This window comes from Lynx canadensis, chromosome C2 (genome assembly GCF_007474595.2).
Source record: "Lynx canadensis isolate LIC74 chromosome C2, mLynCan4.pri.v2, whole genome shotgun sequence".
Taxonomy (NCBI): domain Eukaryota; kingdom Metazoa; phylum Chordata; class Mammalia; order Carnivora; family Felidae; genus Lynx; species Lynx canadensis.
In genome coordinates this window covers 18,709,101-18,725,608 of record NC_044311.2, presented here as the reverse complement: position 1 = coordinate 18,725,608, position 16,508 = coordinate 18,709,101, and the positions used below count along the sequence as shown (strand labels likewise).

Here is a 16,508-nt window from a genome sequence, read left to right as displayed (position 1 = left end):
ACCAAAGCTTATGCACATTCTGAAGTAAAAATTGGCATTAGAAGAAGGTCTTTATAAGCAAGATAAAATCCAAAAAGCATAAAGAAAAAGCATCAACAGATTTGACTACCTAAAAATTTTTTTTTTTTCAATGTTTATTTATTTTTGGGACAGAGAGAGACAGAGCATGAACGGGGGAGGGGCAGAGAGGGAGACACAGAATCGGAAACAGGCTCCAGGCTCTGAGCCATCAGCCCAGAGCCCGACGCGGGGCTCGAACTCACGGACCGCGAGATCGTGACCTGGCTGAAGTCGGACGCTTAACCGACTGCGCCACCCAGGCGCCCCGACTACCTAAAAATTTTTAAATTCTATATGGCAAAAATACCGTAAGTTGTTCACAGATTGCAGTCTTGTAACATATATAGTGGGCAGAGAGTTAATATGCCTAATGTAGGAAAAATTAAAAATCAAGAAGTGAAAAACCAATAACTCAGTAAAAAATTGGGAACGTGATCTAAGCACTCAATGCATAGCACAGCAAAGTATAACTGAGAAACATAGGAAAAGATCTTCAGACTCTAGTAAACACCAACTAAAATGATATTTCTCTTTTTAATCAGTTGACAAAAATCAAAAGATTAATAACATCTGATATAGGAAGAGTGCTGGGAAAGGCACTTTTACGCAGTTTTTAGGAATATAGATTGGTACTACGTTTTTCAAGGACAATTTGGAGGCACCTGTCAAAATGTAAAATGCACATAACCCCTGACCAGCAGTCTCACTTCTGGGAATCCATCCTGTAAAAATACTCACAAGTGTTCATGGGTATATGCTCAAGGAATACTCCACAACATTATTTTTTTATATAATTTATTGTTAAATTGGCTAACATACAGTGTGTAAAGTGTGCTGTTGGTTATTGGGTAGATTCCCATGGTTCATCACTTACATACAACACCCAGTGCTCATCCCAACAAGTACCCTCCTCAATGTCCCCTCTCCTCCAAACCCCCATCCACCCTCAGTTTGTTCTCTGTATTTAAGAGTCTCTTATGGTTTGCCTCCCTCCCTCTCTGTTTGTAACAATTTTTTTCCCCTTCCCTTGCCCCATGGTCTTAGTTTCTCAAGAACCACATATGAGTGAAAACATACATCTGTCTTTCTCTGACTGACTTATTTCACTTAGCATAATACCTTCCAGTTCTATCCACATTGCTGCGAATGGCGTGATTTCATTCTTTCTCATTGCCAAATAGTATTCCATTGTCTATATGAACCACATCTTCTTTATCCATTCATCTATTGATGGACATTCAGGCTTTTTCCATAATTTAGGTATTGTTGAAAGCACTGCTATAAACATTGGGGTACATGTGCCCCTATGAATCAACACTCCTGTATCCTTTGGATAAATTCCTAGTAGTGCTATTGCTGGGTCGTAGGGCAGTTCTATTTTTAATTTTTTTGAGGAACCTCCACATTGTTTTCCAGAGTGGCTGCACCAGTTTGCATTCCCACCAACAGTGCAGGAGGATTCCCTTTTCTCCACATCCTCGCCTGCATCTGTTGTTTCTTGAGTTGTTAATTTTAGCCCCTCTGACTGGTGTGAGGTGGTATCTCAGTGTGGCTTTGATTTGTATTTCCCTGATGATGAGTGACGTTGAGCATCTTTTCAAATGTCTGTTGGCCATCTGGATGTCTTCTTTGGAAAAGTGTCTATTCATGTCTTCTGCCCATTTTTTCACTGGATTGTTTTTCAGATGTTGAGCTTGGTAAGTTCTTTATAGATTTTGGACACTAACCCTTTATCCAATATGTCATTTGCAAATATCTTTTCCCATTCTGTAGGTTGCCTTTTAGTTTTGTTGATCTTTTTCTTTGCAGTGCAGAAGCTTTTTATTTTGATGAAGTCCCAGTAGTTCATGTTTGCTTTTAATTCCCTTGCCTTTGGAGATGTGTCAAGTAAGAAATTGCTGCGGCTGAGGTCAAAGAGGTTGTTGCCTGCTTTTTCCTGTAGGGTTTTGATGGTTTCCTGTCTCACATTTAGGTCTTGCACCCATTTTGAGTTTATTTTTGTGTATGATGTAAGAAAGTGGTCCAGTTTCATTCTTCTGCATGTCGCTGTCCAGTTCTCTCAGCACCATTTGCTAAAGAGACTGTCTTTTTTCCATTGGATATTCTTTCTTGCTTTGTCAAAGATTAGTTGGCCATACATTTTTCACAACATTATTTATAATAGTAAAGAACTGGAAAAGTTCTTACTGTGCATCACTAGGGAATGGTTAAATAGAGCTGTACAGTCCTAAAAGAGAAGAAGGAAAATCCACAATATTATGTAGTTTGATCTATTAAAAAATAAAATAAAATTGGCCATAAACACCCTCACACATGTATTTGACTATAAAATGCATAGAAAAATTGTATAAAGGGGCACACAAAACTGTTAAAAAGCAGTTACCCTCTGGGGAGTTAGAATTTGAAGGTGTAAGGTAGGAAAGAAGGATTTTCATGATTTACTTCTATATTTGTTTTATGGTTTAGATTTTTAAGGGTTAGTAAATAATTTTAAATGATTATATAACTTAAATTTTTTAAAATAAGTATTAGTAAATTAAAATGAGAATGCCTAAAGTTAAATTTCAGCTGATGAAAGGGCAAGCTTTTTAAGTTAGTTTCTGAAGCATTATTAGTTTTTAATTAATATTTGCAAATTTATTCAGGTCTTACCTTCAAGTAAATGCTTGAGAATTGACTAGAAAGTCTTTTTTAAATTTGTTTTTAATGTTTATTTATTTTTGAGAGACAGAGAGAAACAGAGCGTGGGCAGGGGAAGGGCAGAGAGAGAGAGAGAAAGACACAGAATCCGAAGCAGGCTCCAGGCTCTAAGCTGTCGGCAGAGTCCAATGCAGGGCTCAAACTCACAAGCCATGAGATCATGACCTGAGCCGAAGTTGGACGCTTAACCGACTAAACCACCCAGGCGCCCCGAGAATTGACTAGTATGTCTTTTGCTTATTTAGAACCCAAATACCATATGTTAAGCCAGGCAGAAACTTGTGTTGTGGTAGAAATGTGCAAGTAACTATTCTATTCAAATTTGCAGTAAGTTGCTGTTAGCAGTACTGTACTTTATGAATGCTGTCTGCACCTCTTTATAGTTTCAAAGCATCAACCTGTTCCATCCATTCAAGTCGCTGATGACTCATTCCTAAAATTAGGAAGTTTCTTCTCTTTGTCGTGAGAAATTACTGTTTTTATGAACAATTAGTAATGTGTGTATTTACTGCTTACTTGTACTATATTAATTTACAGAGCCTTAGAAACTCATCAGGAAATAAAAACACATTTCAGAATTAACAGAGAATTAATTTCCACTTTTTTCAAGAGGTTTTAGTAAAGAAGTGTTGCTTCAGCTCCACTTTGATGTCAGCGAAGGGTTTTGTAGAGGTGTCCCCTCTTGAGAACTAGAGAGCATAGGAATAGGCATCATCTTCCTGAGTATCAGGGAAAAAACGTAGCCCTCTTAGTTCTACCGTGGTCTTCCCAATAGAGAATTAGAATGCTTTTTTTGAGTAATTCTAATTTTTACTTTTAAAATGTGTATTCTATGTTTATTGTAATATGTCCTTTGCCTTTGTAACAATCAACCAAAAGATAAGATGGAAAAAAATTTTTAACACCAGGAAGGAAGTTCTTAAATGGCTGTGACGTTTTCTTCTTAAATGTTCTCTAGTCTAACATTCTTTAAATAGTTCTAGAGGCAGTAGGTGTTATGCAATTTAAGTAGTCAAATAAGTGATAACATTATTATCCCCCATGCTGTCATCCCACCCCCAGACAATCTATTTACAGTGTAGGTTTTCTATTTGTGGCCCAGGAGATGAAAATTATGTCTGACTTCATGTCTTAATTATGCATCACGTGACCACAGTTGATTCTCACCAACCACTGTGTGATGACTTCACTGCCCATGAAAACAAATGTTGTTCTGATCAGAAGAAACTTAGACCAAGATCTTAGTAAATCTCAGTGCCAAGGCATGGACACTGCATGTGCTACAGTGCCTGAACTGAAGCAGACGCTTAGGCATCACCCAGGAGGCCCCTGGTCACTGTCAGGGTCATCACTAGACTCAAGGAGAAAGGAAAATGCCCTGCAGGTTGTTCCCAGGGAAGCCATAAAATATTGCCCTTCAAGAATCACCATCCAACAACAATGTGCATGTACTTAATGCCACTGACTTGCACCCCTGAAAATGGTTAAAATGGTAAATTTTATGTATATTTTACCACAATAAAACAGATTTAAAGAATCACCATCCCCTTTCTAAAAGCAGCTTCCTAGGGACTCCAAACAGCTTACCCCAAAGGTTAACCTGTTGAGTGACAGTTTGACCCAGCATGGCAAAGACAGGAATGTTGAGAAGCAAGCCCTCTCTGCAGAGGCAGCTGGAATCGAATGAATGCAGCAGCATTAACACCCAGGCAGCTGTGAGGGTAAGTAGTGGCTGGTAACTTCTCTACTATTCTTTCGCCAGGCGTGGCTATGGTCATGATAATGAATGTGATCATGAATGCGGTAACAGCTGGCTAATTTTGAGCCTACAGAGTACCAGGCACTGTATTCAGTGCTTCTCATTAGTTTTCTCATTTAATCCTCTCCACCACCTTACGAGGTAGACACTGATGTTACCTGCTTTTTGCAGATGAGAAAACAAGCTCAGAGAGGTTAAGTGATGTGACCAGGTAAGAGTGGTCAAAACCAGGATTTCCATGTAAGGAGTTTGACTCCCGAACCTGAGCTCTTACCAGCTGGGTTACATGGCCCCAACCACGATCTCTGTGTGACACAGCTGAGCTGTAGCATCTGTGCATGGGCACCACATGGATGCCTTAAGCTCAGTCACTTGGTTGTTCAGCAAACATTTACCAAGCTCTGGTTCAGGCCCAAGGCCAGGGAAGAAAGCAGGCAGTAGTTAAATTACTTGGATCAAAGTCCCTGCTTTTGAGGAGATTAAAGTACAAGAGTCTGACAGTACTCAAATCATCACTTAAAACCAGAAGTTGGGGCCAGGACTTGTGTTCACTGTGAAGGCCACCGTGACCAATGATGGAAGCCCTCTGCCTCTGGATACCTGCTCCACCAGAATGTCCGACACTCAGAAACCACTCATCATGGCCCACACAGTTCTGTGGCTAGGATACATAGTGCTCCCTTTTAAGGAATCCAGAATGCTTTCGGATAGCATTTCTTCAGTGTCCAGCCCTTTGGCTAGTTAAGAGACTCACAACACCATTAATTCAAGGGGTAGAGGCATGGAGTGGGGCATGATACTACACTAACCCCGCTCTCTCAGTCATCAGACTCCCTTACAGGGTGGGTCCTTAATAGTCAAACACATTAGACCCTAGAGGTGAACACAACACATTCCACTGCCCTTCCATCTGCTCCAAGGGCGCCTTGTCTCCTTGAACTGCCCTATTCAGAGGACCCTAGCAATCTGTACAAAGAGATCATGAAGAGAAAGAGGAGAGCTCTGCATGGTCAAGATTCCAGAAGCTGGATTAAGAGTAGATCACCCTCAAACGTGCCATTGTAATTCACTGATTTATTTATCACCAGAGTTCATCGTAGCACACTCACATTCACATTTTATAATGTACACATGGCTGAAAGTCACCTGCAGGAACACAATTTTAATTCTGGGTTCGGGATTGCCCAGTGTAGGGTGAGGTAGAAGAAACTACCTTTGTAGTTCTGAAAGACTCCAGAACCTGTGTACAGAAAGGAGCGATGTGTCAATGCTGCCTGCATATATTCTGTGTAGCATCCATTTTTCTCTGTCTTTAGAATATCTGCCAGTGTTGACATCTGGTGATTATAAGGTTCCAGTATCTTTTCCAGGGCACCTCTAGCTACTGGATGTCTTGCTCTTGGCATGGTAACAGCACTCTGTAAGTCTCTCTCTGAATGAATGTCTAGGGGTTAGTCTTTTCAAAGTATTCTTCATCTACCCCAATTTTTTCACAGTATTCTCTTTACACACTTGCCTTCACACAAACTATTCTCACAGATTTCTAAATGTAAAATAATTTTCCTCTTCCCTATAAAAGTACTCATTTAAAATTGGCCAATTAATAAATAGCCATTGCAGCAATTATTAATTACTATAATTTCAGAGAATCCTCAGGCGCTCAATTCAACAAACACGTTTATTTTTAGCGCAAAATGTTGGAGAAACTACACTAGACACTACAGGAGATTCTACGAGGCCTATGATCACTACAACTATGGGAAATATTCGTCTAGCTATTACAATCTAACGGAGGGTGGGTTGAGAATAAAAGAAGCACATAAATAGCGTATTGCCACAGTGGAGCTTGGAGAGAGTGTGGTCAGCAAGGATTGGGACAGCTGGGAGAGCCATTATCCTGAAGAAGTATAGGACAAACAAATGTGTAGATGATAATGTGAGGATGGCTGACCAGAGGACTTGTGTGTCAGAAAAGGAGGATGGAGATATGAAACATGGCTTGCTACACTTGGCCCCCAGGCCCAGAGAAAGCAGCCTCTGAGGGGGTGCTGAGCACTAAACTGTATCCCCTCAAAATTCACATGTTAAAGCCCTAACCACCAACGTGACTGTATTTGGAGATGGGCACAATAAAGTGGTAATTAAGGTTAAATGAGGTCATGAGGATGGAGCCCTTGCTAATAGGATTAGTGTCCTTACAGGAGGAGACACCAGAAAGCCCCCTCTCTTCTTCCCTGCTTTGTGAGCATACAGGGAGAAAGTAGCCACCAGCAAGGCAGAGAGAGAATCCTCACTAGAAACCAAATCGGCCCACACCTTGATCTTGGACTTCCCAGCCTCCAGAACTATGGGAAATAAGTTTCTGTTGCTCAAACCACCCAGTTTCTGGTATTTTGTTGTGACAGCCTAAGCCCACCAGTACAGGGTATATGTCAAGTTTCAGTCAGATAAAAATATCAATGCTGATAAAAATATTCTGCATTGCGCACCAGTTCCTAGGGGACTTTGGAGGTTGACTAGACCAGAATTTCCTCGATTTATTTAAGATACAACACTACCCACTGGCCTCGAAGGAGGACCTGGTATTTTATCCAAAATTTTATTTTTTTTTATTTTTTTAATGAAATTTATTGTCAAATTGGTTTCCATACAACGCGCAGGGCTCATCCCAACGGGTGCCCTTCTCAGTGCCCATCACCCACCCTCCCCACCCTCCCACCCCCCATCAACCCTCAGTTTGTTCTCAGTTTTTAAGAGTCTCTTATGGTTTGCCTCCCTCCCTCTCTAACTTTTTCCCCCTTTCCCTCCCCCATGGTCTTCTGCTAAGTTTCTCAGGATCCACATAAGAGTGAAAACATATGGTATCTGTCTTTCTCTGTATGACTTATTTCACTTAGCATCACACTCTCCAGTTCCATCCACATTGCTACAAAGGGCCAGATTTCATTCTTTCTCATTGCCACATAGTACTCCATTGCGTATATAAACTACAATTTCTTTATCCATTCGTCAGTTGATGGACATTTAGGCTCTTTCCATCTTTTGGCTATTGTTGAAAGTGCTGCTATAAACATTGGGTTGCGAGTGCCCCTATGCAGCAGCTCTCCTATATCCCTTGGGTCAATTCCAAAATTTTAGACATAAGGGCAGGAATTGATCCTCCTCCCCGTCTTGCTTACTCCTTAGCAAGATGTCCCGCATTGTAAAAGGCTCATGGTAAATGTCTACTTCACTGAATTCAGATGTTGATATTATTGAGGCACTAGGTAAAAAGAACCTACACAAGGATGTCCCCACAGAGAAATTTTGGGTTTGAGCCTTTCTGCAGTCCCAAGAGCTAAATAGTTAGGAGATAGCCCTTAGAGAGGTCGCCCCTGCAGCTCAGTGTCTGCACAATCAGGAATCCTGGTTCTCGTCATTAGGAATAGTCACTGTTTCTTCTTTTGTAATGATTTTTTTTTACAGATTGTACTTGTGAAATTTTAAGAATATACGGTTTTGAGGCATCTCAGCTAGCTAACCTCATCTCTCCAACAGTTTTTACCACATGAAGGAGGCACAGTCTGAAATGCTCTTCAACTACCATTCAAACCTTTGAACATGTAGCCATGGCCATAGATCATCCAGAAAAACATTGACTTCTGGGATGATGAAAATTCTGGAAGCCTGTTTTCCTCCTTTTCCTGCTATTTTCAGCCAGTTGTCTGAACTACTAATACATTTACATGTTGCCATAAGAGTTAGTCATTTTATAACAAAATGAATTTTCCAAAACATGTTAGTAGTATTTACCATATAAATTTTTAATGTTAAAAAAGTCCTTTATTTTCTGAATTTTATTTAATTTTGTAAAAAAAAAAAATTTTTTGAGAGAGAGACATAGCATGAGTGGAGGAGGGGCAGAGAGAGAGGGAAACACAGAATCTGAAGCAGGCTCCAGGCTCTGAGCTGTCAGCACAGAGCCCGACATGGGGCTTGAACTCACGAACCATGAGATCATGACCTGAGCTGAAGTCGGACGCTTAACCGAGACACCCAGGTGCCCCTATTTTTTGAATTTTAATAAACATTTTCTTATCGATTCATAATCACCTTGATTATATCTAAACTAAGGTCTTCATATCAAAGTTGAAGATTATTTCGGGGGAAAAATTTTCGCCTTTATATAAATCATAAAATTGGTCTATGGTGTTTTAGTAAGGTAACAAAATCAATAAATTGACAGGTTTCCATTGTTAACATAGCCCAAAATGTTCTGCATTTCCTCTTTTTATAGAATAATAGAAACCTTTGGTCACACTTTAGTCAAATAAAATGCTAAAATAAGAATCAATGATGCTATGAAGTTTATAACCTTTTGAGGGAAAAAGAGGATAACTACAAAGAAGCATGACTTGTGGGCGTGGAGTGAAGCTGTTTCCCATCACAGTGTCTTAAGTTTTTTTAATGTCTTGTCAAAGCATACTTCAGCATGCTTATAGCCGTAATTATGGCGCCTTTGTTTTGGTCAGTGATTTTTAACCTCCCATTTACATGAATAAACTGACACAGCTCTTAAAATGGATTATACATAGCCATCCAAAATTGGACATCTGTTTCTGGAAGAAATGGTTTGGTTTTCTAAACGCCTCTGTTCCATTCTTATTTTTTTCCAATCATTAACAGTAAGTTCCTCAGATTTTTTTAGACATGAGAAGGCTTTCTCAAAAGCTGTACCCAACAAAACCTCAGAAAGAAACAAGAAAAGAAAGCAGATTAGAATTGTTGATATTCTATCACTGTTAAAAACTAGCTGATCTTGGATTTAAGGTGAAATCAGTGTTAAAAATAGAATTCAACTGAGTGAAGTTAAAGGTCCAGTTGGCTTTGTTCAACGATTCATGGATTGAGCAGCATTCCATCCAGCAGATAGAAAGGAGCTCCAAGGAGCTGTACAAAATGGAAGGCTCTCAGGCAGGAGTGGGCAGGGAGGAAAAAAAAAGGCAACAACAGATTACCTCGTCTTTCTTTGGGGGAAGGAAGGGGTCTATTAGGTGGATTACGTCACTAGTGCTGACCCGGAAATTCCAGACTGACCAGTTAAGATTCCATTCCTGGGAGGGGCTACAACAGCGCTGGGTTAGGTATTAAGTCTTGGTTTGCTGACATGGGGTTTAGCACAGGAGATTCCATTTGGGGCCTGTTGTTTCTTTTTTAATACCAGTGTTATGTACATTCATTAAGTTTATATGAAGTTAAAGATTCATCCTTAAAATATATAATACAAATTCATGGTTTAGAATTTTGTCCTTTATGCCTCTCAAGTGGCTAAACTATATATCTCAGGAACCCAGCATTTCTTCAATCCCATCAAAGTTTCTATTAAAAAAAAATTTTGTTTTAATGTTTATTTATATTTGAGAGAGTGCACAAGCAGGAGAGGGGCAGAGAGATGGAGACGGACTCTGAAGCAGGCTCCAGGCTCTGAGCTGTCAGCACAGAGCCCGATGCGGGGCTCGAACTCATGAACCATGAGATCATGACCTGAGCCGAAGTTGGACGCTTAACCGACTGAGCCACCCAGGCACCCCTAAAGTTCATATTGTAAATTAACTCATTAAAATCCTACACAACTTTAAAACAAATATTAACATTTTGTGGGGAGCTTTCGGCTCAGGTCATAATCTCACAGTTCATGAGTTTGAGCCCTGCATCAGGCTCTGTGCTGACAGCTCAGAGCCTGGAGCCTGCTTCAGATTCTGTCTCCTCTCTGTCTGCTCCTCCTCTGCTTGCACTCTGTCTCTGTCTCTTTCAAAAATAAATAAACATTTAAAAAAGAATTTTTTTTTAACAAATACTAACATTCTGAAATCGTGCACACAGAATTGGTCTGTTATGTAACATTATTCCTTTCTTTACCTATCAGTAACGTATGATGTATTTCATACAACTGATGAGATTCACCTTCCTAGTCATTTACTCAGTTTTTCAAAGAAGCCTGGCAGACCTCATCTGTAACTTTTTTCAAAGGTAAATTCTCAGTTCTTTATTAGCGAGGTACTCTGTTATTCTGTTTCTCTACCCTCTTGTCCACCAATGAGGCTTAAGTAGGCTTCCTTGGAGTTTATAGGGAATGACAAATTCCATTAGAAAGTCATTCTAGTTTTTTGTGTCTCTTGACATCAACACACTAGGTCAGCCTACGTCTGAGACGAGCATGTCAAAATGGCTGTCTTACTGCATTTCTCATTGTTATACTCTGGGTTGATATCCCTTGAAGGTTATATTATAGATCATTTTATCAAAGACACACCAACCATAGTGGCTGGGCAAGCGTTGGTTCCGCCTAATGAGATATGTCCTCCAAAGCCACTAATGGCTTGATGCCCTAACAAAACCTGTTGCCTGAATACTTCACCATGACTTCGGGCTCGTCTCAGACTTAACCATGTCTGATCTGCACATTCATTCTCAGAACTCAAAAGTACATTGCTTAATATCTTCTATTCTGTAAGTATAGGGTGAAAACCCAAATAAGTGCAAGTATACACAATCAGTATTTCATTTCATTATAGCCTCTCCTTTGCCCCTCACTTTTATACACCTAAGAAGACACATACACAGACTTGTCTATAAGTATACACACATCTCTTCTCAGTTTGATGCCTGAATCTCAGACCCATTTAAAAGTAGCATTGATGTTTGGACCATCCTGAAATCAGTCTCCAAGAAAAGGAATTTCAAGGTACCATCTCAGCAGATTTTCCCAAAGTGGACTCACTTGTGGTTAGTTTACAGAATTTCATCCTTCCTTTAACTTGTGGCATATTTTAAGTGAATGCGAGGGGTAATGTGTACCAACTTTTAAAATATGACATAGTTTCTTAGGATCCATCAGTTGGATAATCCTGATCCAGGATGGGCGTATTGATTTGCCTGTTTCCACACTTGTGTTCACCAAAATCTGCTCATCTAAATGGTATTTATTGACCGATTCAAGTTCTTAAACCAAATTTTTACAACACCTTCATTCCCATGATATAAATTAAGTACAATTTCCTAAGAAATTCTAATGAGATCAGTCAAATAAATCATCAGAAAACTGAAGTCTCAACACAAGTGTAATGTAACGATTTGCTATAGATTTGGGCTAAACATTACAACTCATGGTCTTTAGTTTTGACAGATTAAAAATAACCAGCTAATGAAATTAAGTACTAAAGTTTTATTTTTATGTTGTCTCTGGAGAAACAATTACTCATTTTTATTTTGGTTTAAAACTTGGTTGTAAATTTGAGGGTTGCCTTGTTAGTACAGCCAGGCACCTTTTAAGGAATCCAAGTGCATTTCATTCAGCATTTAACATCACTCCCAGGGACAGGCGATCCCAACGAGCCATTGAGCATGGAAAACATTAAACATTCATTTCTCTGCCTTTCAGTCAGCCTTAACCATGACCTGTCACCCCCACACTAGTTTACCTGAGGGTCTTTCCGTGTCAGATATCACATACTAGAGACTTGAACTTAGTACAAATGAGAATTAGATTTAAATTACTAAGCTAATTTTCATGTCCGATTTTAAGCAAAACTTACTGTCTCCAGAAATAAGATACAGTCATGTTTAACACCAGCAGCCTAGGGGCGCCTGGGTGGCTCAGTTGGTTGAGCCTCTGACTCTTGATTTTGGCTCAGGTCATGATCTCACAGTTCATGAGTTCGAGCCCCTTGTCAGGCTCTGAGCTGACTGTGAGGAGCCTGCTTAGGATTCTCTCCCTCTCTTTCTGCGTTTCCCACGCACTCTGTCTCTGTCTCTCTCAAAATAAATAAAAACTTAAAAAAAAAAAAATACCAGTAGAGCCTGACTGTCCTGCCATGAGCAGTTCATATATCCTTATATATCCGTCCTTCTTTGCTTTTTCTTTAACGATACTGAATAAAGGCACAAACTTCTACTTGTCCCTTCGATAAGAATTTTGAAGTTTGTTGAAATATTTTGCATGAGTTGACACAACAGTGGCTTGGTGGCATGTACATTAGAAATAACCTCTAACCAAGTTAAATGCTGATAATTAATTCTTTTGTTATCTTTACAGGAATAGTTCTCCAATATTATTTTGATTGATTACTAATTTTTTTGATCATCCTGGACTGAGAAATTTAAATATGGAAAGCCCTATAGTACCTGCTGGACCTAATTTGCAATTGAAAATATAGTCATTGTTCACACAAATAGTGGCCGTATTCTCATTTAGAGGCCAAGAAGCTGTTCAGTTATCCCTCTATTATCTGTTTATTACTATGGAACTGGAAGGCTCTCCTGGTGTGCTGAGCAGGTCATGTTTTCTCTAATGATTTTCTCTTTGAAGCTTTTGACTTAGTGTTTTATCTGGAAGAATAAAAATATTTTTGATGTCCGTAAATTTCAAACTGACAATTTAGGGATGTAAACAAGAATCCTCACTAAAAGTACTCTATAAGTGAAATGTAACAAATAGATAAAATTTAAAAAGACATCCACTCTATTTTTCTCATCACAAATAGTCTTTGAGGAGTATATTTTCCATAGGGCTGTATTTGTGTGTGTGTGTGTGTGTGTGTGTGTGTGTGTGTGTGTGTGTGTGTTTGTGTGTCTTTAAACCTAAGTAAGACACTATAGTAATGTGTCAGTACCAAAAATTTGTTCTCATGACCTCTAACAAAATAGAGCAAAACTAACAGGTCTAGAGGGTTGATTTAACCTTGCAAAAAATGTATATTTTTAAAACCATCATTCCTAAGAATATTCACTGTATGTCTGAAGAATGGCTGTTTAAGCAAGGAAAACCTTATAGATACAAACGGTACCTAATTTGCAAGTGAAAATATAATTGTTTATGCAGATATGAGTTCATTCTCATTTAGGGGCAGTAGGTCTGTTCATTCCCCCCCCCACCACCACCACCACCAAAAAATATAGCTCCAGACATATAATCACTATGCAAATCTAGTCAGAATGTTTATACTGGGAACAAATGTAGCCAATTATAGAAAAATAGGTGGATCTGTTTTAAGCATTCATTAAATCTCTCAGGGCAAGGGGGTAAATTAAACTTTATAAGGCTGCTGTAAAAATAACTATTTTAGAATTTAAATATGCTTGTATAATTTAGTGGTTGTTACCAGATTGAATTTTAACACCGAAATTTAGTTTCAAAAAAATACTCCACATGAAGCCTTGCATCTAGGGACCTATGACTGTGCCCACCACACAGTATTTAAAAATTAGGGCCTCATCATGTCCTATTTCTTGTTGAATCAAGGGTGGCCTTTGAGTTTCCAAAAAGAATGCCATGGTTTGACCAATCTTGAATAAATATAGTGGTGGGTTAAAACCCCTGTAGGTGAACCCCTGTTAGCATCATCCACAGGGTATAAAAGCATGGTCCCTCCCACCCATTAAATGATCTATATGATCACAGCCAAGAAGGTAGTTTTCTATAACCTATCTTCTCACTTTTAATGATGTGTTTTGGAAAAAGAATTAAAGTAGTAGAATATGAATGCTAAAATGTCATTTGAAAAGTTAAAGCGTCAATGAGGGTCAGATTTCCATGAAGAATGACTAGCACAGCTAGCTACCTGAAAAGTAGTAATCAAAACCAGGCTTATGAGAGAGGATGCAAAAGATACAACTGTGTGTCAGACACTGTGCTGGGTGGGTGCCTTAGTGGCAGAGTGGATGGTAGCTTTCAGCTGTGTGATCTGAAGAACCCCAGATTCCTCCTAGTCAAAAAACAACTGAATTACGCACACACTCTTTTGTTCCAATCACATTTCATTAGTTTCATTACTTGGTGCTACATGTGGTCTCTGTATTTCTCTTTGAAAATGTGCATACCTGTAGAAAAGATGGCACCTTAGAGGAGGGTCACATTACGATCAGGCATATGAACATTTCCTCTGGGAGAGAAAGGTCTGTGCATGTCAGGAGGGGGAAATGTGCCAGGAAATCAGCCAAATGGGGAGGGAGCCAACCAGACACAAGCTGGATTTCCCCTACTTTACAAAGTTGCTATGCAGTCAATTAGAGAGAGGCCCAACTCTGAATTACTACACTCAGGTGAAGAGTGGGAAAGGTGGAGAGTTTTTATGTATGTCCTTGTCCCAAAGTAGGCCTGGCATTTTTTTTCAAAGTAAGAGAGGCTTGCAGCTGGGCTGAGAAGTATTAAGGTGAAGAAAGGTCAGCAGGTTAGAGAGGCCGGTGCAACAGGGCTTGTTAGGAGTAATCAAAGACCTACTTAGGGAAGCAGCAGGAAGCGAAGAGGTGGGATTTCCACCAGTTACAGGGGCCAGCTGGCTAGAGAGAAGTTGGCTTCATTCTGAAAAGGTTTAAAATCCAGTTTAAAACGCTGATCAGAAAAATCCCACAACAGGCAGTTTGATCTTTTTTTTTCTCTTTCTCACATACAGGACAAAATGACTGTGACTAAATAGTTCAGCATTATTAGGGCACCAGTCAGTAGAGCATACAACTCTTGACCTCAGGAGTTATAAGTTCGAGCCCCACATTGGGTGTAGAGATTACTTAAAATCAGAAACAATAGTTCATTGTTTCTAAGGAGTTAATATGTAGACAGATAACTTTGACAAGTGCTTTTTTTTTTGTTTTGTCTCACCTCTTTTCTTTCTTCCTTTCTGCGTTTCATAACACACACCCCAGTCTCTACCATGAGATCAGTGGTTTGTATTTTCTTCCTCTTCTGCACAGATTGATCTCCCTGGGGAAGACAAGGACAATGTAGACTGACCAAATTGTTGTCAGGAGTTGTTGTTCTGGGCTGAATTTTCCTTTTTGAATGATTTCACACTAATCTATGTTACAGCGTTCTGTCACATTAATATGTTTACCTCTTTTGAAAACATATTTCCTCCAGAAACGGTAAACACTAAATAGTTGTCTAAAGAGAAGGGAAAACAGAACAGCCCTTATTGAAGATAAAAGTATGATTAAGATATTGAAAAAACAGGGGTACCTGGCTCAGTCGGTTAAGTGACCCACTCTTGATTTCGGCTCAGGCCATGATCTCAAAGTTTGTGAGTTTGAGCTCTGCATCAGGCTCTGCACTGTCAGTGCAGGGCCTGCTTGGGATTCTCTCTCTCCTCTCTCTCCCTCTGCCCTATCTCTCTCTCTCTCAAAAATAAATATTTTTTTAAAAGGAGATAAAGAAAATATTTTTTAATGTACTGAAAAAACAATTTGTTAATGTTTATTTTTGAGAGAGAGAGAGAGAGAGAGAGCGTGTGAGTGGGGGAAGTGCAGAGAGAGAGAGAGAGAGAGACAGAATCTGAAGCAGGCTCCCCACTCTGAGCTGTCAGCACAGAGCCCCAATGCAGAGCTCGAACCCATGAGCCGTGAGATCATGACATGAGCCAAAGTCAGATGCTTAACCAAGTAAGCCACCCAGGCACCACGGAAAAAAAAAACAATTTAATGGGTGAAAATCATCAGGGACATCAAACAGGTTACTAGCAAAAGTACATCTTTATGCATAGTTAGCCTTGCTATTGGGGATCTCGTGTGGGATGGGCATGGTGGTGAAGTTGGGCAGGAATAGAAAGTTTTGAAAGAGAGACCTTACATGACCAGGTTTGTGACTTTAAAAACTAAGGTTTAGTTCACCTGAGAATAAACTGAAGGCAGAGAGGTTTAAGAATGTATTTTGATGATCCAGGTAAGAGATGACAGAGACCATGAAGAGGGAAGAGGAAAAGAAGGGCCAAGAGATATTTGGGGATCAGAATCGCCAGGATTTGGCTTCCTAGCCACTATGACAACATCCCTAGCACCTGTGTAAACTTGGCTATGCCTGATCTCCCACAGATTTCTAAACCAATCCTGTTGAACAAGACGGATGCATTCTAAGACCAGTGAATATTACTTAGTTTATGGTACCCAGTGGGTTAACCCTCCTGTCACCCCATGTTTCTAGCAGAAAAATGAGAAACAGTTTGCCACTTATGATACATTA

General features: G+C 39.6%; 1 protein-coding gene across 1 annotated transcript in view; it reads left to right on the top strand.

Annotated features, from left to right (window-relative positions):
* LOC115523127 (ubiquitin-conjugating enzyme E2 E2-like) overlaps positions 1–16,508 on the top strand; it is a 377,540-nt gene that overhangs the window by 346,432 nt on the left and 14,600 nt on the right.